At 34.3% G+C, this 25,126-nt stretch overlaps 1 protein-coding gene across 1 annotated transcript in view; it reads right to left on the minus strand.

The window, feature by feature from the left end:
* Positions 1-25,126, minus strand: part of LOC126890260 (heterogeneous nuclear ribonucleoprotein L) — a 296,962-nt gene that overhangs the window by 59,535 nt on the left and 212,301 nt on the right. The gene's annotated exons all lie outside the window — the stretch shown is intronic.

Here is a 25,126-nt window from a genome sequence, read left to right on the forward strand (position 1 = left end):
AACGCAGAACGTCCCGGCGAAACTAGATCTAGGATAGAGCAGGCTAGAGCCGCTTTTAGAAGGATGTCCAAGGTGTTATGTAACAGAGACCTAAAATTGGCATTGAGGATCCGCCTACTTCGCTGCTACGTGTTCTCGGTCTTACTTTATGGTGTCGAGTCCTGGACTGTGAATAAAATCGATCTAAATCGCTTTGAGGCTTTCGAAATGTGGTGCTATAGAAGAATTTTAAAAGTTTCCTTTAACTCCAGAGAAAGCTGGAGTACTTCGGACACGTAATGATATGTCCCAAATATAGGTTGCTACAAAATATTAAGTAACGTTTACACGTATCCAGTAACTGGCGCCAGTCTCACTGGAATGCGAGTGCTTGACTAAGACAGCGCTGGATAGGTTCGTTTACACGTATCCAGTAACTGGCGCCAATCTCACTGGCACTCTTATTAAAAATCCTAATACGGCCACTGAAACCACAGGTACGACAGCGCCAGCGACAGGAACGCTGTATTTACACGTGTCTACAACCACTGGCACGGGGTTAGAGGGGACGCGGACGAGTGCCACTGGTATGAAAAATAGACCAGCCTTCTATTCGAGACAGCGCTGGACTGGAACAAAAAAAGCGTTTACATGATGCCAGCACTGTCGTTCTAGTGCGACTGGCGCCAGTTACTGGATACATGTAAACGCGCCTTTATGCAAGGAAAAATAGCAGGCAAACGCAGTCCAGGACGAAGAAGAACCTCATGGTTGAAGAACTTGCGAGATTGGTATGGTGTTGATACAAGCATGCTATTTAGGGTGGCAGTGAATAAAATTAAGATAGCTTCAACGTTAACTTCAACGCCTCCCCATTCGGTATGTCCTTCAATGGGGAGGGGTGGTGGTATAGCTTGGGGGTCAGATAGGTACCACTCCATTACGGGGTGTGACCGGTTTGATCTTCGGACATGTGGGTCCCACTTTTCCATTGGAACACACATGTCCCCCGGGGCTGGGGTTAATACGAGCATGTGTGTGAGGAAACTAGATACTAGAAGTTGGAAGTCGAAACGTCAATAAAATCATTTTTTTAAGTTAAATTGTGGCTTATTTCCCATTTCCAATAATAAATTACATTAATGCCACAAAGAAATAGCTTCAGAATAATAGATACTAGAGTTCAGTTTTCCGAAGCTCTGCTGGGGCGAAACTAACGTTAACGTTTAACGTTCATTATCGTACTAATTTAGGCTCCAAAATTCGTATTAACTTCGTATTAATTATGGATTAAACTGCGCACTGAAGTGACTCACCACACTTATTTTAGCACGTTTTAACGTGATAAGTGACGTACTGAAGTCCTTTGATGTGTGGAAGCGACCGCCACTCGAGCTATCGCCTAAAGCGGAGAACACATCTAAGCGACCACTATCGCGATCGCGTCCACGATGGCGATTTCGGTTTCTGTAGAAAGCGAACACATCGGAGCGGTAGCGACCTGCGATTTTCTTAATATAAATAAAGGCGGGTTGACATTACTAGTGAGTAACGAACGTGGCTCACGCTTACGTAGTTGGCCAGTGCTACACGACTAATGTAAACAGATGTTCGTGCAGCACGATTGTCTCACGAATGGTCTACGCCACGCCACGATAGACATTAAACATGTTAAATATTTCACGCTCTAAAGACGGTCGTAGAGAGTTTGTATTTGATTAAGCACGTGCTTTTAATGTCAAATGTCAGTCAAAAATTAGCGTCTCAATGAACAGGAGACCGTTATTATGTTAGATTTTGTTCTGAAGTATTTGAATTGTACGAATGTAATCCTGTACTCTGAAATGATTCTAAAGCAAAGGTATAAAAAGAACGACGCACCAAACGCAGCAGTAGAAAGAATTGTTGCTCAGCTTGAAATTGAAAATTTTACAGCAAAACATGTGCTAGAGAAATAATAGCTATTATTTCGCAGGTTGTAATAGTAGCCTCCAATATTATACAAATGATGATGCCATGACCACTACTAACACATAAAACTCTCGTGCCCAGTGTAAACACAATAACGTTTCTCACGAAAAGCGTAGCTTGTTTTTTAGTGTGAACAACGTTCGTTATTCACTAGTAATGTAAACCCGCCTTTATAATGTTGGAAATATTACGTAGATATAAAATGTGCGATTTACAAGAAGAAGAAGAAGCACTGCTTCTAGATAAAGAAGAAATTTAATAAAAGGTATACGTGGCCGTTCTATTTTTTCCATTTAATAATGAAGACATCTATGCAGTTTATTTTGCAGAAAAAGAAGAAATCTTTGGGTAGATATATGACATTAACCTGAGGTACAAAAAACAAGGAGAATTTCATAAATTGTTCCCAGAACTTCGCAGAGAGGTACAGACGGTTTCTATATATTATACATAATAATTTAAAATGAATCTAGAAAGTTTTGATGAAATATTTATTTCTAATACGCATGTTCTTACAACCTGGGTAAGACAGGTCGAAGAATATATCATATTATTTTACAATTTCAATAATTGTTTAGATATCCATTTTTATTTGCATCGTCGCGACCAGAGATAAATGTAACCTGCTGCGTTCTGAACGAAAAACTAATTATATCGCCGCGATCGCAGTCAGAACGCTGCACAAATTCCTTTGATCGCCAGTAGATCGCAACAGGTATGTGCTGTTTCACTTGTTTGCTTGAGACGAGTTGAATCGCGATCGCCATCGTGAACGCCATCGCGTGGAGATCGCGTTGGTATGTTTTCCGCTTAATGCTTAACGTGACCACAGTATAAAGAGGGACAGTAGAACCACTCTCCGAAAAATTGGAATTAAAATCTGTAGTCGCGCATGGCGACCGCGCAATGTTGTTAGTCGCTTTTGCCCCACTCTCGCATTGCTAGTCGCATAGAAAAGTACGGATTTTAACAGGGAAAACCCGCATCAACCACTGGTGAATTACCAATTGCGTACTGCCTTCATTATACTTTGATTATTTTAAAAATCGACCTGTCCGAGAGTTTTGCTTATGTGCTAAAAATAAATAAGTTAATAAGGGGGGGGGGTGTAACACTTATTCCAGCTCACTGTATAACTGAAATCATATGAGAAATCACACAGTGTAAAGTCCATTAGGTTTAGGACAAAAAAGGGGATTTGAAAAATTATTATTAATCAATTAATCATACACTGAGCGAATGCATTCAGTAATTATTAATATAAAATACGTTCATAGTAGCAATGATCGAAACTGATTGTAGGAATGAATAGAATTGCTTGTAAGAATAACCGTATTTATTGTAGGAATGAACGAAATTATTTGTAAGAATAAACGGAAATAATTATAGAAATAAACGAAATTTATTGGATGCATGAAGCAGTATACGTTAGAAGAAATAGCACTGTTATTGAAACAACGAATAGTCTTCGTAGGTCAATTAACGACGTTGTTGTTTCAATAAATAGTGTTCGTTGACTCAATGAACAGTGTTAGTAATATAAGTAAACATTGGATCAACTAACGAAAATAATGAATTGATGAACATCGCTTTGTTGTTCCAATAAAACCAAGAATTGGACAAATTTTAAGTATTGCTTTTGTTGTCTGAATTAACATTTTTATTAATATTACGTACCATTTTCGTTGAGTGTAGGTGGCGATAGTAAATATTAGTGCGACAGATCTCATCTTCTCGCGCTCCACTGTTATTGATGACAGCCTAAGTAAGTAAATTGTCTGATTACTTCATACCCTGCCATGTTTCTTACCTCAGTTTGGTTTTTTATATTTATATCTATGATCATTACATTCGTTTTTTGTACATTTACATATTTTCAAACCATATTCCGTATTTACCGTGCAAACCACTAATAAGAAAAGCTCAAGATAGAGAAGAATTTGCACAAGTCATCACCAACCTTCGCTAAAAGAGGGCATTGGAAGGAGTTTATTTTTAAGAAATGAAGAATTAAAGAAGATCCACAATAGACAACATTTTCTCTATAACTCAAGTAATAGAAAAAAGGCTGTCAAAAGCACAAGAGTTGCATTTGAAGACAATGGAAGAAGAAGTGCAATGGAATGGGACTACCAATAGGAGATGCGATACTTTACACGCTGCACTATGCAGATGACCATATTATAATTGCACAGGACAAGGTGAATAAAAGGCAAGGAAACTAATAGAGGGATATAGGAAATGGGGCCAGGAGGTGAATACCAAAAAAAAACACACAATATTTATGCGTAGGACGGGAAGAAACGGAGAACCTGAACCTGGAACAGGAGACAATTACAAGCTGCAATGAATACATATATTTGGGAATAAAACTAACTGCTACAGGACGAAACAAAGAAAATATTAAAGAAAGGATAGTAAAGGGAAAACAGGTGATAGGAGCCGTGAATTCGGTATTATGACAAAAAATATAAGAACAGAAAATAAAAAACGAATTTACATCACAATATTAAAACCAGTGTGAACCTATGGAGCTGAAGTCTGGCAATTAAAAAACAAGTACAAAGATAAATTACTAGCGACTGAGATGGATTTTTGGATAAGGTCAGCAAGAAGATATAGACTAGAACACATAAGGAACGTCGACATAAGACAACAAATGGAAATAGAGAGAACAATCATAGATGACATCGAAAGACAACAGCTATTTGGTACGGACACGTAAGACGAATGGTCGAGAGGAGAATCCCCAAAAAAGTGTTAGAATGGACCCCCACAGAAAAACGATAACGAGGAAGACCAGCAACTACATGGATAAAGGGCATCTTCAAGGCGATGTCGGAAAGAAATCTATGAGAGGAAGACTGTGCCACAATAGAAAGGAGTGGCGATTAGGAACGAAAATGCGTAGAACGCTGTAACACCGATAGGGTGTAACAAAAATACAGGTCATAAATTAAATCACATATTCTGGGACCAAAAATAGTTCGAATGAACCTAACTTACCTTAGTACAAGTATGCACATAAAAAAAGTTACAGCCCTTTGAAGTTACAAAATGAAAATCGATATTTTCGAATATATCGAAAACTATTGGAGATTTTTTATTGAAAATGGACATGTGGCATTCTTATGGCAGGAACATCTTAAAGAAAAATTGTAGTGAAATTTTTGCACCCCATGAAAATTTTATGGGGATTTTGTTCCCTTAAACCCCCCCAAACTTTTGTGTACGTCTCAATTAAATTATTATTGTGGTACCATTAGTTAAATTCAATATTATTAAAACTTTTTTGCCTCTTAGTATTTTTTCGATAAGGCAGTTTTTATCGAGTTGAGGCTTATTTTTCAATATGCTTACATACAATTTTTATGGGGGTTTTGTTCTTTTAAACCTCCCAAATGTTTGTGTACGTTCCAATTAAAATATTACTGCGGTACCATTAGTTAAACACAGTATTTTTAAAACTTTTTTGCCTCCTTGTATTTTTTCGAAAAGGCACCTTTTATCGAGATGACTTCTTTTTTAATATGGTTCAAAAAATCCCTAAAAATGTAAATCATAAATAAATGTTCATATTATTACAAAGTCTCCATAATCGTACTTAATAACCATATACAAATATGTGGTGGATTTGACAAATATTCGAAATATCTCGATAAAAACTGACTTTTCGAAAAAGTACTAAGAGGCAAAAAAGTTTTAAAAACATTGTGTTTAACTAATGGTACTACAATAATAATTTAATTGGAACGTACACAAAAGTTTGGGGGGGTTTAAAGGAACAAAACCCCCATACAATTTTTATGGGGTGTCCAAATTTTACTATAATTTTATCTTAAGATGCTACTGCCATAAGAATACCACATGTCCATTTTCAATAAAAAATCTCGAATAGTTTTCGATACATTCGAAAAAATCGATTTTCATTTTGTAACTTAAAAGGGCTGTAACTTTTTTTATATGCATATTTGTACTCAGGTAATTTAGGTTCAATCGAATTATTTTTGGTCCCAGAATATGTGATTAAATTTATGACCTATATTTTTGTTACACCCTGTAATAATATATTATATAAGAATTAAAGCATGTACCACATAAATTAACTACGCTCATAATTACCAGCGATGATCAGAAATAAAATTTAGAATTTTTTATTAAATTACGTTGTATTATGCAATCCAGTATTTCTTAAATTCTTTGAAAGCTATTGAAAACTTTTATAAAACGGCCAAATTTACATATCTGAATTTTAAACATCTTGTTAAGTAAATTTTCTTTTGTTCGATATTAAAACCAAAAATGGTTTCTCCTAAAAAGATTATTTCACAGCACTTGTTTTGATAAGGATACAAAGCGATTACTTTACGTTTGTTTAAATTTCGTTTTATGCCATCCGTCTCTGTTTAAAGAGCTTTAAACGAAAAATAAGGATGTATCCGTATAAACTAGACGGGAATTTGTAACGTAACACAATATAAATAAGAAAGGAAGGAGATTCTGAATAAAATCGTATACCAAGTTATCAGACTCTCCAAACTGTACCTGTAGAAAATATAAAGATTTAACACACATTCTGTTAAAATGTGAAAAACAACATGAAAATATTGTATGTTATTATGAAGACTTGCAAGAATTAAATCCTACTTCACTTAACTGAATTAATTTTCTCTGGAAACATAAAAATCTCCAATTATATTTTTAGGTTAATTAGAAAATGTAAATATGTATAAACCTTTAAACAAAATAATATATCTACTAACCATAGAATTAAGACAAAATTTCAGATTGCCACAATCGATTGCCACGTGGATTGTATCTTAAACTTATCAGTTAAGACGTGCTAAGATAGACGAACCCTATCTATAAGCTGAGCTGGGCTTAGCTGGAGCTTAAGATTTGTTGGTGCAACCAGGCATTAGAAATCTGTGAACTACATTAAGAGCACACAGTAGCGATCAACAGGTAGCAACAAACGCGGTCCAAGATTGCGAAAGTTCTGCGAACTTTCAAAAGTGAGGCAACAGTGCGTCGGTAATTCGACACTGACAGTGACGTTCATACTATCAAAAACAATAATTTTTATACACATAGGCACGAAATGTTGCCAAGTCAGTGACGTTCGATTTCTTGTTATAAAAAAATAGATTTTTAGTAGTTCCAATGTGACACAAAATCTAGGCGCGGAAGTTTATTTGAAGAAAGTGTATTTTTTTGTCTTTCTTAATGGCGGTACAGGCTCCTTTTTTCAATATTTTATTTAGTTATAGAGTAATTTCCACATACTAACATATTTCTGAAATTGGGCGCTGTACCGCCATTCTTTATTATATTACGAATATGTGTGCCAAATATCTCGATAAAATATTCAAAATTAGAGCCGCAATCTTGGAACGCGTTTGTTGCTACCTGTTGATCGCTACTGTTTGCTCTTAACATTGAAGTAACTAGATATTATGTAGTATGAAAAAATTATTAAAAAAAAACCAAAACAACAAAAACCTTAATGCCCTTATTTTGTCCCATTGCTACATACGCAGCTGAAACATGTACTTTCAGCTAAAAAAAAACCATATGTTTAAACATTTTTGTAGAATGTGAAAAATTAATAGACCAAGCTGTATCGTCGCCCACGTTATGTAAATTATTCCGATTCGATTTTTTTGCACCAACTTACTCAAAAAGAGGTCCTTATAACAAATCCACAGGGTGCCGCGGTCAAAAAATTGTTTAAACAATTTTTTTAGACAAATTCAAAAATAGTTATTTTTATAACTAGTGCGGAAAGTGATACTTTCACGCACGAGACTGCCGTTGACCCGAACGACGCGATAGCGAAGTTCGGGCAAAGCAGTCGAGTGCGGGGAAGACATTTTTCGCATGAGTTAGAAACAATATTTTTTCTAGAGCCGTACGTTTCTAAAGAGGTCTAAAATTCTATATTAATTTTAGAGATCGAGTGCAATTTGTTGCGATTATTTCATGAATAAAACTGTTCAATTTTATTGTAATTTATTTATGTAAGTACAAATTAGTACAATTAAACAAACAGTTGTTATAAATATTAATTTGACGGTTGAAAGTTATCACTGTTATAATTTTTAAAACATTAATTGTCATTAATGTCACTGAATGTATTTTTTCGTAGCAACGAAGGGCATCTGACGTAATATACTTGACGACGGGAAATTATCAAAAATTATCGATTTAATTTAGATTTCTGTAGCTTTCTATTGGTGAGAATCTCCTATGAATGAAATAATCGATTTAATTTAGATTTATGTAGCTTTCTATTGGTCAGAATCTCCTATGAATGAAATAATCACGCTAATTTCATTAAAACATGGACACAATAAGATAAATTTGAAATAAATTAGTAAATTATATCTAAATATTAGTTTACTGCATGTATTATAATGCCATATTACAAGGTATATTACTTTTCCGCAGGCAGTGCGGGAAAATTTACTTTCACGCACGCCGTGCGGGAAAGTGCAACTTTCGGAAACGAAATGCGTGCGGGAAAGTGGCTCTTTTAGCACGGCCGTAGAAAAATAAATGTTATCACTCCGCACAATTTTTTTTAGATTCTTTGAGCCATTCTGAGCAAAAAAGGTCTCGTGTGATTTTTCTCTAAAATTGATTTTTGTCGAGTTATATGTGATTTAAAATTTGAAAAACGCAAAAATAACAATAATTTTCAAGGCTTAATAACTTGGTTAAAAATAATTATTACAGAAGTCAGAAACTGACCAAATCAAAGTTTAAAGCTCCCCTTGCATGATCCAGAAGAAATTTGTGTCATGAATTTATTACTAAGCTTTTAATTATTATCAATGAGCGCTAAGAGCGTATTGAGGCGGCCGTCAATGTGAGTGCGAGTAAGATGCACAATTGGATTACCGGAATAGTGAATCTCTTTCGCACTCACCATTGACGGCCACCTAATACGTGCATAGCGCTGGCTGTTAATTAATAAAAATAACAGCTTAGTAATAAAATAATGACAAACATTTCTTCAGAATCTTGAAGGGGGGCGCTTTAAACTTGGATTCAATCACTTTCTGACTTTCATAATAATAATTTTTAACCAAGTCTTGAAAATGGCTATTTTGCATTTTTCAAATTTTAAATCGCATATAACTCGACAACTATCAATTTTAGAGAAAAATCACAAGAGAGCTTTTTTGCTCAGAATGACCCAAATGATCTAAAAAAATTGTCTGAAGTAAAAATATTGATTTTTGAATTTGTTTAAAAAAAATGTTTAAACAATTTTTCGACCCCAGCACCTCCCGGCACCCTGTGGATTTGTTATAAGGACTTCTTTTTGAGTAAGTTTGTGCAAAAAAACGAATCGGAATCATTTACCTAACGGGGCGACGATACAGTCTAGTCTATAAAGAGATACATCTCTACATAAATATTGTAGTTATAAACAAAAAGAGATATGGTAGGTCAAAAGAGTTTTTTTGTGCATGCTCAAATTGGTGTACCTATTCAACTTAAAATAACAGAGAAATGGTCGATTTTAGGGGTATAATGCCACGAATGCCTTTTGTAGTGCAAAAAGACCTTTAAAATGAGCACTGTTAAATGTCGATTACATTTAAACTAAGCTAGATATGGTGCAAAAACATGTATTTTAATGACTAATGTATTTTAAGGAAAAGAAGTATATTATTAATTCCTCATCCAACAGAATTCAAATCCATCGTTTTCCTTCTACAATACTTTTTATTGTAGTGTTATTTCTATGTTTAAAAAGGAGAACGGGTTAAAAATAAATGGTTTTTGAAAAAAATAATATTAAATTATACAGCACGTTTGTAAATGTTCTTAAAAATCTTCTTTTTTCTCCATGTAACTCGAAAATGATAAGAGATACGAAAAACAAGATACAGTAGAAAAATGGATGGTTTTTTCAGATAAAAATTTGTTTTTTATTTCATGACTGTATCTCTTTTATCATTTTCGAGTTGCATGGAGAAAAAGGAAGACTTTTAAGAAAATTTAAAAATGCGCTCTATAATTTGATCTTATTTTTTTCAAAACCCATGCATTTTAGATCCGTCCGACTTTTTGAACATAGAAATAACACTACAATAACAGGTATTATAGAAGTAAAACGATGCATTTAAATCTAGTGGGTGAGGTGTTAAATACACTTCGAATTTTACCTTAAATAAATTATTCATCAATTTTTTTTGCACCATATCTTGCTTAGTTTGAATGTAGGTACTCGATGTTTAACAGTGCTCGTTTTACAGGTCTTTTCAAGCACTACAAATAATATTGGTAGCATTACACCCTTAAACTCGACCACTTCTCTGTTATTTTAAGTTGAACACATCGATTTGAGCATACACCAAAAAAATCTTTTTTCACCTACCATTATTATCTCTTTTTGTATTATAACTAGAAGTTTTATGAAGAAATGAAACTCTTTGATTTTTCATAAGCTACAAAAATGTTTTATATAGTTTTTTTCGTTAGATGCATAATTTTTAAGGTATTCTCAAAAATCCGTCCGAACAGGTGACATTTTTCAATGAAAATAGCAAAATATCAACCACGAATAACTCAAAAAGTATTGAGTTTTCAAAAAAAATATAGAAAAGTTTTTGCTTAGAATTAGGTGCTCTAGCCACTTTCATAGTTTTTTGACAAAAAAAAGTTCCATCTCCGAGAAGAGGTGGGAACCACCCCCAAGATAAAAGCGGCATAGTATATAGGGTAGGCTTTGAATTAGGAGATAAGTAGAGGCTATTTCCAAAATTTCATTAAAATGCATGCATAATGATATAATTCGGAGGTAATATCCTGTTTTTGCCCTTATTGACTGGCGTAATAGGTAAATAAAAGTGTTAACAGTGTAAAATACTGTTGACAACGCATTAACTTACTTCTAAAATGATATTTCAGAAATTAAATGAGTAATTACGCCACCTTCAATATTTTATAATTTGCCGGATGACATCTTCCAGAACGACGAGATCATAAAGAAATTTAGTCTATTTGCAGATGTTTTCAAAGTAAAATTTAAAAGTTCTATATAAATAGAAAGTAATTAAATGTAAAGGACTTGCCGTTTTGTTTTTCGCTCTAATTTAACTTCTCGTTAATTATATAGTTTAAATAACTGCTCCAATTGGCTGGCTATATAAAATTGCTACGCTGTCGTCGTTCAAATTTAGCTGTGTTGTGCAACATTATTTCTAAAGTAATTGTTTGGTTTAATGGAGCCGAACAGAATAAGTGTACAGATTGTCCCGTATTTTTTATCTAAATAAAAAGTAACTAATAGTATGATACAGTTGATCCAAAAAAAGGCATAACCCAGACATCCCAAGTAAAAGTTATCCTCCAACACCAAATTGTTCTATATTATGGTCCACATATTGTTCACTAAAAGTTACACCATTTTGAGCGTCGGGTTTGGGGGCGGGGGAGGGGGAGGGGAGAAGTCGGTAAATTAGTAGTTTTTTTACGTTTTTCGTCAATACTTCTAAACGTAAGCGGTTTAGCGTGAATAATATTGTATACAAAAATATTCTACATTAAAGTACCCCGCACAAACCTTATGGAAATTAGGTCCCAGTGGATTTCGTTCATACTTTGGGAAAATACTCTTTGAAGCATCCTGATAGAAAGTTCTCATGGACACAACTCAATCGTATGAAGGATTTTCAAGATATAGAGGCACAAACTCGGAAAATTATAAGATTTACTGGGTATTCCAATTCCCTGAGTTACTGGTTATCTGGCAACATGTAGAAGTTTGGATCAAGGAAAAGTACTAGTAGTCTAGGATTTTTTCCTGGCTATCCAATGGCGACCTTTACTTTGACCTTGACCTTCAACGGACGTCATCTTCTAGAGTTTCGAGGGTTTTCGGCATTAAATTGATATAAACAGATTACTCATGGGTTTTTGGGATCGCTTAACACGAATATGCTATCAGAATTAACCTCCGGAAGACGTGGCGATCAGGGCCAGTGCAAGGGACGTCATCCTCTAGAGTTTCGATGGCTTTCGGCATTTAATTGATGCAAATGAATTACTGGAGGTTTTTTTGAGGTAGCTAAATACGAATATGCCACCAGAACCGACTCCCGGAGCACCTAGTTTACAAGGTCAATGTAAGGGACTCCTGGAGTTTCGAGGGTCTTTGGTACTACATTAATGCAAACGGATTAGTTATAGGTTTTTGAGGTTGCTGAACACGAATACGTGATCAGCATAGACACAGGAGCATCTGGTGCCTAAGACAGGTTATCTTCTGGAGTTTCTGAGAAATCAAATGGAGGAATCAAATGGATTACTCTTAGGTTTTTAACTCCAGAAGATAACCTGTCTTAGGCACCAGGTGCTCCTGTGTCTCTGCTGATCACGCAGTCGTGTTCAGCAACCTCAAAAACCTATAACTAATCCGTTTGCATTAATGTAGTACCAAAGACCCTCGAAACTCCAGGAGCGCCTTTCACTGAGAAACCAGGTGCTCCGGGAGTCGGTTCTGTTAGTATATTCGTGATTAGCGACCTCAAAAAAACTTCAGTAATTCATTTGCATCAATTAAATGCCGAAAACCATTGAAACTCTAGAAGATGAAGTCCCTTGCAGTAGCCCTGGCCACCACGTCCTACGGAGGTCAATTCTGATGGCATATTCGTGTTTAGCGATCCCAAAAACCCATGAGTAATCTATTTATATCAATTTAATGCCGAAAACCCTCGAAACTCTAGAATATGACGTCCGTTGAAGGTCAAGGTCAAAATAAAGGTCGCCATTGGATAACCAGGAAAAAATCCTAGACTACTAGTACTTTTCTTTTATCTAAAATTCTACATGTTGCCAGATAACCAGTAACTCAGGGAATTGGAGTACCCAGTAAATCTTACTATTTTCCGAGTTTGTGCCTCTATATCTTGAAAATCCTTCATACGATTGAGTGTTGTGCCCACGAAAACTTTTATCAGGATGCTTCAAAGAGTATTTTCCCAAAGTATGAACGAAATCCACTGGGACCTAATTTCCATAAGGTTTGTGCGGGGTACTTTGAAAGGAAAAAGGTGGTATGCATAATTGTTCTAAAATCAACGGTTCTGGAGTTAAGGAGGTTGTAAAGTGGAGGTGTAACAAAATGCTACTTTTGCAGTAGTATTTGTAGAGGGAAAATGATAAGATGAAAATGAGTGAGATGAACTGATAATAGAAGTATGGATAGACAGATGCAAAATGAAGGGAGTTAGGCTAGCTAGATATGCAAGAGATCGAAAACTTGACACTCAAGGATGGATACGGCCAATTTAGTAAGAACTCAAAATGTGGCCTCAAAAACTTAAGGAATTTAATGAGTTAAGCTGCTGCATATGACACTCAAATATAGATTCAGATTCCACTTATACATAAGAATACTGTAATTTCTTAGTTATTGGTTAAGAAACTCTGCTATTGAATAAAATGGTCTTTTAGATAAATATACTTTTGTAATTTTACGGAACTTAAGGAAATATGTTGCAGATTTAAGTTGTAGAGGGAGATGGTTGTATAGTTTTTTTTTGCAGAATATAATAGAGATTTCTTTACTAACTCACTGGACGAGATCGGTAAATAGATGTCAAAGGTAGAATTTCTGGTGGAATAGTCATGTCTAGGTCTTGCTGGAAAGTAGATGTTTACTAAGGATAGTTTCTTACTTAACACATCGATATGAAGGGATCATTTAATGTTGCTATCTAAAAAAATATTAAGAAACTTTACAGAATCAACGATACTGATCTGGCTGTTATGAAGAAGTAAGGGTTGAAGTTATAGTAGCATGAAGAGTTGCGATATTTGAGTTGTTAGAGATAAAAAATTTTAGTAGTTCCAATATGACACAAAATCTAGGCATGGGATAAAAAAGTTTATTTGAAGAAAGTGTATTATTTTGTTTCTTTTAATGAAGGTATAGGCTCATTTTTTTAATATTGTATTTAATTATAGAGTAATTTCCACATACAGTGTGTCAATTTGAAAAGTTGCCACCCCCTATAATTTGGTCCCTATAGAAAATCTAAAAATATGCAAAAACACGTCAAATTTATTTGTGAGGGGGACATTTTGTAGACCAGTTTTCAACTAAATTACATCAACCCTATAGCGGGGGCGGAAACAACCCCCAAAATATTTAATGGAAAGGGGGTTGACTGATACCTCATTTTGAAGGTCATTAAATTACCTTTTCAAAAATACCACATGCGTTATATTTCTTTTCAGTACTTTTGGAAAAATCTTGGACTCAATACTCTAAAAAATTTTGGAGTTCTAAACTCTATAGTTAATATCTTTACGGTTTTACTTTTTTTTTGGGGTGATAATCTTCAAAAGACCGTCTGGGAAGGTGTCCCAGGTGTGTCGGATTCAGTCCGGCACGCTTCACCGTGTGCCGAGGCCGCCTACCGACTAAACTCACCCCCTCTTTCTCCAGCCGACGGGTCTGGAACCGCACTTAGCGTGCATGTCTGACCCGCCGACCTTACTCTTAACTCCCCTCCGGCACTCTCTGCGTGCATTCCACGGGTTTGGGCGGCCACCCAGCCCCCCTCCCGCACAAGCATCGCACCAGACCGGTCGGTGAAGCGACCGTCCGGCGCAACCGACGTGCGGGCGAGACGACCGGGGTGCCCCCACCCCACGATGGAACTAGCAAAACAGAACCAGTTGGTAATTACGAGCAACGCCAATCATTCCTACTCTCATCAATTCATACACACTCAGTTCATACTCTCGTACCCACTTAGTTTAAGTTAAAAGAAAGACAAAAGATAAAAAAAAAGAAAAAAGAAAGAAAGAAAAAGGAAAAAAGGAAAAGGAAAAGGAAAAGGAAAAAGGAAAAGGGGGCAGTTGGCGAGATTGGATGTAAAAGGTCCCCCCCGCCAACTGCCCCAAGACGTAGCGAACGAAGGATTTACAAAAGAAACACAAATATAACATAACGAAGACAAGTAAAATACAATTTAAATAACTAAGTAGGCGATAAATTAGATAAACAAATAAAATAATTTAAATTAGACTAAAAATAAAAAATGATTTAAAATAAAATAAAATAAAAATAAAATAAAATTAAAAAGGCAGTCAGCGTGGTTTGGATGTAAAAGGTCCTCCCCTCTCTGACTGCCTACCACAGCCGAAACATATAAATAAATAAAATAAATAAATAGAGACGGTCATCCCGCTTGCAGCCGCCTATCCTTTTCCTCCTTATGCTTTATTGTCTTTGTGACAAAAGCAATGATCAGATAAGTCTTGCTTGCTGTCGATAGCTCTATCGATTAGCTCGCGAGGCTCGCCCAGAGGAGCTCCCGGACCCAGCTGCAGCTCGGTACGCCCCGCGTGGTATGCGGAGCATACGAACACGACATGTTGCGCGTCATCCACAACCCCACACTCGGGACATAGATCGTCCTCGGATTTACCAATACGGTGGGTATATTTCCTGAACGATCCATGCTCCGTCAAGAATTGTGTGAAACAGTAATTGACGCGCCGATGCCGACACCCGTACCACCTCACTACATCCGGAATCAGGGATCTCGTCCAGGCCGCCTTTCCGACTTCGGCTGTCCATCCCCTCTGCCATATCTCTAGACTTCTGGCTCTTTCCTGTGGACCTGAACCTATTGCTCCGTTGCCCCTATTGTACATCCGGACCCTTTCCCCGGCCAGGATGTGCACCGGTACAGAACCAGCCACCACCTGTAAGGCAATGGTAGATACAGTCCTGTAGGCACTGCACACCCTGATCAGGGGTTTACGGTTTTACTTGATTTTTCCAAAAATACTTAAAAAAAATACTCCAAATACTTCAACACTCGCAAAAAAATTTAATTTGGAGTTCAATACTCCAAAAAAATTTTTGGAGTTCTGAACTCGATATTAATAATTATTAAAATTAATTATAAAAAAATTTAAATTACTGAAAAGAAATATAATGTATGTGGTATTTTTGAAAAGGTAATCAGACGACCTTTAAAATGAGGTATCACTCAACCCCCCTTTCCATTAAATATTTTGGGGGTTGTGTCCGCCCCTGCTAGAGGATTAGTGTAATTTAGTTAAAAACTGGTCTATAAAATGTCCCCCTCACAAATAAATTTGACGTGTTTTTGTATATTTTTAGATTTTCTATAGGGACCAAATTAGTGGGGTGGCAACTTTTTAAACAGACACCCTATATAACATATTTCTCAAATTGGGCCCTGTACCGCCATTCTTTACATACTATATTACAAATCGGTGCCGCCCAAAATGCCGACAGGCAAAATCCCGACGGCTAAAACACCGACACGCCAGAATCCCGACACGCCAGAATCCCGACAGGCCAAAATCCCGACATGCAACAATCCTCGCATAAGTAAAAATTCCGACTTTTGTTTAATACTTTTAATACAAAATACTTTTGTTTAGTAACTAAAAATAAAAAACAAATGGCCATAAACAAAAAACGAGAAATAAATGTAATTATATGTTAAAAAGAAACTTATCAAACCTGTCGTGATTCTGGCCTGTCGGGATTTTGGCCTGTCGGGATTCTGGCGTGTCGGGATTTTGGCCGTCGGGATTGTGGCTGTCGGGATTTTGGCTGTGGGGATTTTGGGGTAGACCCATTACAAATATGTGTGCCAAATATCTCGACAAAATATTCCAAATTAAAGCCGCAAACTTGGAACGCGTTTTTCCGTTTTGATGACGGGCTACTGTAGCCTTTTAATTCCCTATAGTCAGATATTTTTTTCATATCGGTATATATGTAGGCAAAATGGTATGGCATATCTCCAAGGAAAAAAAAACAAAATCGTATGCAGATAGACGGCAACCGTAGATACGTATTTCTGACTCGTTGATCGTCATCAGTACGGTGTAGCCAAGTTAGAAAAGGAACATGTTAACTTGGGAAAGGATCACTACAGGAGCAATGCGACCAGTTTGTGACAATAACGTTATAAGACCCCAAATACTCAGGGCAATCACTAACACATCCACAGGAAGAAGCTACAGCTAACTGAGGAGAGGAATGCCAAGCATTTAAAACAATTAGAAAGGGATACGCGAGTGAATAATATATAATAAGACTTTTTATTAACATGTAACAAAAAATAATAATAATGTGTTTGGCGACCTCGTAGCTGAATATACTCCTGTACACGTCTAAGCATTGACAAAATGAGATGAATGATGTCTTCTTGTAACACCTCGTTTCAAGCAATTTGAACTTTATGGATTAATTGTGCCAGAGTCTGTGGAAGATGGTGCAAAATGGACAGTCTCCTTCCATCATATTTCACATATGTTCAATAGGATTTAAATACGGCCACGGCAAAACATTAACACCAGCTTTTTGGAGAAAGCCCATAGTTCGACCAGCACTATGGGGACGCGCGTTGTCTTGCTGAAAAAGGACGTGTCGACGACCATTTAAATAAGGCAGAAAAGTGGTTTGTAAGATGTCATCAACATAACGCACAGCAGATGCGCGCAGCTGTCATACGGCCCGGAATAAACATAAATGGTGATCAGCTACTATAGGCAATAGCCCCCAAACGCTGACTCCAACTGTCCTCTGGACATGCCTCTCAACAGCAATCCCGACATCTCGTCGCTCTCCATGGTGGCGTCTTTCCATCCAACGACCAGCAGGCATTCCTAAACAAAATCGCGATTCATCGATGAATGCTACATTATGCCATTCTGTCACCCGATAATGCCGTTCTCTGCACCAATTCAAACGTTGCTAGTGGTCCGCTGCAAAGAAAGCACTAGTCGTAGGCGAAAAGAAACCAGTCTAAAGGCTCGAATGCGACGGTATAGTGTACGCATAGTAACAGGTCTACCTTCTACTCCAAACCATTGGTCATCGATTTGACGCGTAGTAGCAAAACGGTCTCGCAGAGCCTGTAGTCTAAAGCGCCTAGCTTGACGCTCTGTGGTACGCCTCAGTTGCCAATTGGTACGCCAATTGGTCTTCTTCGTGTTCCCCTACATTTGTTTGTCAACACACGATACACACGCGTAACCGTCAGTGCCGTACAATTAACACGACGGCCAATTTCGCCATACGACAAACCCATATCGCTATGGGCAATAATTCTACCCCTGTCAAAATCGCTAACATGGTGGCAATTTGGGTATCTTTGAACTCGATGCATATTCTTACACTGAATACAATTAGACTGAGCAATAATAACTAAAAAATTTTTTACGAGACAGTCTTCATAAATCGGTCTCTTCACAAAAAATTTAAAGATAAAACTTTATTTTTACAAAAAGTGTAAAAGATAAAACATGGATATTGTTATCATAGTAATTCTTTCCAAAAATTAAGTTTAGGAAATTATTCCTTTTAGGTGTAACAGTTCTAATGTCACTGAGTATATTAATTTAATATATTGAGTATTGGGACCGTGCAAGTTCGGCAAAGCGACCCCTATTTCTACGCTCTGTACTATTATTCGCACTTTTAATTATATTGGCCAATTATATTAGTCCTGGTTACTGGATAATTGTCAAGGCCATAGTCCAAAAAAATAATAAGAAGAAAAAATAAGATTCAGGTTATGTTATGAAAACATCAACAATTGTATGTAGTAAATAAAATTAGTTATTAAAATGCAGTACTGCAAGCAAAATACAATTAATTAAATTTACCTTTATATAATAATTGCATATCATATCAATATTGTGGAGCAATATATAATTTTTCTGCTTCATTGACAGAAGGTATGAAATATACGTCAATTTGACAATTTCAATTGACAATATGAATTATTTAAGATAGTTGCAATATTTCTCCGCGACTCGCGCAGGGTCGTTTCTCGTTTCCCTTTCCAAGTACTTGCACACCGCGAATAATGGGCCAGGTAAAAAGTGTAGCACGAATTAATTCGATTAACACCCTGAAATAGCGTGTTTAAACCCATAGAATTAATTTGGGGATACTATTAAGAAATAACAAGAAAATAATATGTTCCTGCACATTTATCTGAAAGTTTCCTTAATCTGATTAGGGAAGTTTCATTGGAAATAAATATAGCCTTTGTTGTATAACTTATTATGTTTATGGCTATTGTAAAAACAAATAAAAAACTGATTTGTGTGTTCTTAATGTAAATGTATATTCGGTGAAGACAAAAAATTTCTCGGATCTGATAAAAATATTATTGTAAAGCTTTTTATCCAATAACCACAAATTATCCCAGTGGGAATAACCACAATTTTAAAGCACCTAAACGCTATTAAGCGTTTTTTTATATTACACAAACATAAAATACAAAAGAACACACAAAACAGTCAAAATTTGATATTCGGAGGATAGAAACACAACCCTCAGAAGTTTTTTTAATAATAAGCATGCTCTTAGGTTAGGTTAGTTTATGTTAGGCTTTTGCCTACAATATCGAGGCCATGTAAGTCAACCATCAATTTTGAACAATATAACCTACAACAACAGTTTATTGGTTATACATTTTCGCTGAAGTTTTTAAAATACTCATTTTTGAGAACGATTTCCGCAGTGGAAACATAGACATATATATTACCATAGACAGGTTTGCGGTATCTCTTTCTAGTACATTGTATCCGAGAAACTAAGATGACACTAAATGGGGGTATAGACACGGAAGGGGAGAACTTCTGTCGCAGCTTTACTATGCATAAGAGTGAAACAGCACTGAGCCAAAACAAAAAAGATGGTGTCGTCACTTCGCAGAACATGATACTGTGTTTATGATAATATACAGGGTGTAACGAAAATACAGGTCATAAATTTAATCACATATTCTGGGACCAAAAATAGTTTGATTGAACCTAACTTACCTTAGTACAAATGTGCATATAAAAAAAGTTACAACCCTTTTAAGTTACAAAATGAAAATTGATTTTTTCCAATATATCGAAAACTATTAAATATTTTTTATTGAAAATGGACATATGGCATTCTTATGACAGTAGCATCTTAAGAAAAAATTATAGTGAAATTTGGACACCCTATAAAAATTTTATGGGGGTTTAGTTCCTTTAAACCCCCCAAACTTTTGTGGACGTTCCAATTAAATTATTATTGTAGTACCATTACTTAAACACAATATTTTTAAAACTTTTTTGGCTCTCAGTACTTTTTCGAAAAGTCCGTTTTTATCGAGATATTTTGAATATTTGTCAAATCCACCACATATTTGTATATGGTTAAGTACGATTATGGAGACTTGTAATAATATGAAAATTTATGTATGATTTACATTTTTAGGTATATTCTGAACCGTATTAAAAAAGAAGCCATATCTCGATAAAAGTTGCCTTCTCGAAAAAATACAAAGAGGCAAAAAAGTTTTAAAAACATTTTGTTTAACTAATGGTATCGCAGTAATAGTTTAATTGGAGTGTACACAAACATTTGGGGGGTTTAAAGGAACAAAAGCCCCATAAAATTTTTATGTAAACATATTAAAAAAGAAGCCACAACTCGATAAAAACTGCCTTATCAAAAAAATACTAAGAGCCAGGAAAGTTTTAAAAATATTGAATTTAACTAATGGTACCACAATAATAATTTAATTGGAACGTACAAAAAAGTTTGGGGGGGTTTAAGGGTACAAAACCCCCACAAAATCTTTATGGGGAGCACAAATTTCACTATAATTTTTCTTTAAGATGCTCCTGCCATAAGAATGCCACAAATCCATTTTCAGTAAAAAATCTCTAATAGTTTTCGATATATTCGAAAAAATCGATTTTCATTTTGTAACTTCAAAGGGTTATAACTTTTTTCATGTGCATATTTGTACTAAGGTAAGTTAGGTTCATTCGAACTATTTTTGGTCGCAGAATATGTGATTTAATTTATGACCTGTATTTTTGTTACACCCTGTATATGTCTATGAGGGGAAATCGTTAAATAGTTGATAAATATGTAATTTTCATTACATTATAAACATATTATAGGGTAGTGCATATAGATTTTCACTTCGAAAAAAATCAAACAAGATAGAAATTTTTGTAATTTCATTAAGAAATGTTTAATAAACAACATTTCAAAAATTTCTACTCGAGAAGTGGGTGCTTCATTTTTTATTAAACAAATGAACTACGAAATTAGATGTTTTTTTAAATAACTCAAAAAATATAAATTTTAGAAAAACACTGACTTGACCATTGAAAAATTCAGAAAATTTTACAAAAAAAAACTTATATAAAGAATTTTCTAAAATTAAATCTGTATCTTCTATAATTTTTTATTTATAACGCTAAAGTCACCCTTCTCACAAACATTGGCGCACTGTAAACTAGCGTACGGCGAAGTCACGGTTGAGTTATTTCAATGTAATTCTTTAACTAATGGATCAAATGAAATTTTACAAATTGAACGTGAAAGAAGAATAATTAAGATATCTTATGGTTATAATAGAAAGAAATAAAATGTATGGGCATAAGTACGTTGTGGGCGGAAAGTGAGCCTTACATGAATTTTGTTTAAAAATGATTTAAAAATGTGTAACTATAGTATATTGTGCAACAAGTGCAGAAAGGCACTAATTTCTCACGAGTTTGAAAAGTTGCGGTACGAGCGCAAGCGAATGCCGCAATTCAAACGAGTGAGAAATTACCTTTCTGCACGTGTTTCACACTATACTTTTTCTACAAGCACAGTTTTTCCTAAAAATAAAAATCACAATTTCCAAACGACGATTAATTATAATAGGTACCTATGTGATAAATTTTAAACTGTATTTAATTAATACCTACTAATCAATTCAAATTCCTTATATCTAAATAAATTGCACAGAAATCAGTTAAAAAATTAATGCACTGCCTTAATTTGTTTAAATTTAAACAATTATTACACATTATTGACATTATATTTATGCAGTCACGGATTTACACAAAACCTACTTCATTCGACGTCTCTTGCACAGGTTGCTAAATCCTTATTGGTTATTTGATAATTATAAAATGTTTAATAAGAATAAAATTGTAAAATAAAACACTTGTAACATCCATAATTTAGTTTCTATGCTATAGTTAAATATAATAATTGTCTTATAGGTTATATATTTGTCTAAAGTTTAACCACGGATGTAAACAGAATATAACGTTACTCAGAATGCGGTAGTCCACGGATGTAAACAGAATATAACGTTACTAAGAATGAGGTAGTCAACTGTGCAGAAAAGAACTTTGCGGCACAGAAACGTCACTTTGCGGCACAGAAACGTCACTTTTCTGCACACTAATGTCAAATATCTTATACTGTGAGAAAATATCAAGTTTGATAACATAAAACCGTGCAGAAAAGTGCACTTTGAATAGTGGTTGTAGAAAAATACAATTTTTCTTATAAAACTCTCAATTTTGCACAACTTACCTTTCAAGCAACTTACTAAATGATGTTTCATTAAAAAAAAATCTCAAAAATTTAATTCAAAATATACGACGTCTCAAAAAATGTAATTTTTGAAATCTTCGTAGTTTTATAGAATTACCACCACTTTAAGACGATATTACTCAAGTTTGAACATATCTATTACAGTTTTATAAGTGCTTTTTTAAAGCTTGGAATGTGATCTTTAAAATGAAATAAATTATTTTACTTTAGAAATGAAAAACTATTTCGTTTTAAGAAAATTAAGAAAGATAACAAAAATGTAATACAAAAACCGAAAATTACCATCTAAAAAAATGTTTATACAAAGTGATCAAAACTTTTTTCTGTAAAACTTACCTAAAATACATTTAATAATAAGCTTCAACAATAATAAATGTTCAGCAAAAAAAATTTTTTTTAGCTCTTATACAGTATGTCTGTATCTATATGTAAAATGTATCTATATGTAAAAAAAGTTATTCTTTATAAAATACTCAGCATCGTATATAATCTAAGATGCAATCATCAAATGTCAAATTTAATTAATGTTATATGAGGTATGTCAAAAAATATGAATTTCACTCAAGAGTAAAGTGCCTTTACATTTCACAATATTCAAAATTCTTATTAAGAAAAGTTGTTTGGAATTAAAAAAATTGTTTTAGTGTTCAATTACATCCTTCTAATTAAAATATTGTGAATAGTAAAGGCACTTAACTCTTAAGAAAAATTCATATTTTTTACATACCTCGTATAAAATTAAAAAAGTTTGATGATGGTTGTATCTTAGATTTTAGACCAGGGAGAGCATTTTATGAAGAATAACTTTTCTTCGTAAAAGTGATAATAAAATAGTTATCATAATTGTAATAAAATGATGATGAGTATCCGTAATTTGAGAAAAAATTTAAACCTTTTTTTTTTTCGATTAGAATGATGTAATTGTATATTATTTAGACATAGTTTCTAATTTCAAACAACTTTTCATAATATAATTTTTTGATATTCTGGAATATAAAGGTACTTTACTCTTAACGAAATTCATATTTTTGGCATAACTCGTATAAAATTGATAAAATTTGATATCTGATGGTTGAGTTTTAGATTTTTGACTATCGAGAGCATTTTATTAAAAATACCTTTTTTTTTTTCGTAAAATTGATAATAAAAAAGTTTTCCATGTGGTTTCTAGCTACGCAGACACACTGTATAAGAGCTTCTGTACTTATAAGAATTTTCAAATTGCAATGCCATATTCAGATTCAGCATAATCAAAAACAAAATAGAAACATATTTGATCAAAGTAAAATGATGAATTTAACGATATTTTTAAAATTATTTATACAAAACAGTTGTTATTGTTTAAATAATTAATAAACAATTAATAAAAAAGTTTTAAAAAAATATAAGCTTTTTGAATTTTTCCGAAACAATGCATGTTTTCGTTCTAATTGCACTCCCCTAATAATACAAATCTCATATAAACATAATATTTTAGCGAATACTGAACAATAGAAAGCAACAATAAAGCCAGATAGAAATATACGACGGAAGAAATATCAAATGAACACGTAAATATAAGTATTTAGGATTCATAATATCAAACACAAAAACAATTACAGAAGTTATAAAAAATAGGTTTAAAAAATTTGTTTATGTATAAGAAGACTAAACTCTGTGTTATGAAACAAACATGGCATTAGGCATATTTTGAGTGAAATTCTGAGAGTTGTTGTTGTAGCCTCGAATAGGGCTTTTCATGGATTGTCATTTGTTTCGAGCTTCTGTCATGTGTCACATAATATTAATATATCTACATCATACGTCTTTGGTTTGTATTATTGGTATATATCAATAACGTATGATGTAGATATATTAATATTATTTGACACATGACAGAAGCTCGAAACAAATGACTGAATGAAAAGCCCTATTGATAAGAGACAACATTTTATATTATTGGAAAAGAAGTAAAAACACCAGAAGGCAGTGCAAAATAAATTCGGTTAAAATATAAAGGATACAAGGGAAAAATGATCAAAGTCACATAAATAAAGTGAAAATATCGGGTTTTGTGTTTTTTGTAAACATTGTTAAGAATACTGTAAGATAGCAGTTTTAAAACAGGGAAAAAATGATTGCAGTCCTCACAAATGCAGGTAATTTGTGAGGAATGCAGGTATTACAAATTATGTACAAATTATACATTGACGTAAATTTTAATTTTAGTTTTTCTCCAAACTAGTTTCCTGTGACTTTGATTGTTTTCCCCCTCTTTCATATGGATACACAAACAAAAATAGAATACATACAGTAGAAAAAATGAAAGAATACCCATGACCGAACATATAAAACACGCTGTATTTTCCTGTCACCGTGTCACACAAAAAATTGGCCAGCGCAAGTACATGTAATAATTATTGTTACATGTACTTGCACTGGACAATTTTCTTTGTGACACGGTAACAGTAAAATATAGCGTGTTTTATATGTTCGGTCATGGGTATTCTTTCATTTTTCCGACTGTATATGGAATAAACATATTGATAGAATGGCGCAAAACAAAAAAACTAAGAACATCTTGAGAAAAATGCAAATAGCGTGAAGAAGCATTGCACAACCACAAAAACACTGGTGTGACTTGGAACATACCGAGAGTTGCATTGTTGCTTTGTCCATTAAGAAGAATGAGAAGAAAAAAAACTCAATAATTTCAATACTAGAATATCGATGGTGAAAGTTCCCAACCTCCTATGACAATTTTTTGGCTATTTT

The sequence above is a fragment of the Diabrotica virgifera genome, chromosome 8 (genome assembly GCF_917563875.1).
Source record: "Diabrotica virgifera virgifera chromosome 8, PGI_DIABVI_V3a".
NCBI lineage: Eukaryota > Metazoa > Arthropoda > Insecta > Coleoptera > Chrysomelidae > Diabrotica > Diabrotica virgifera.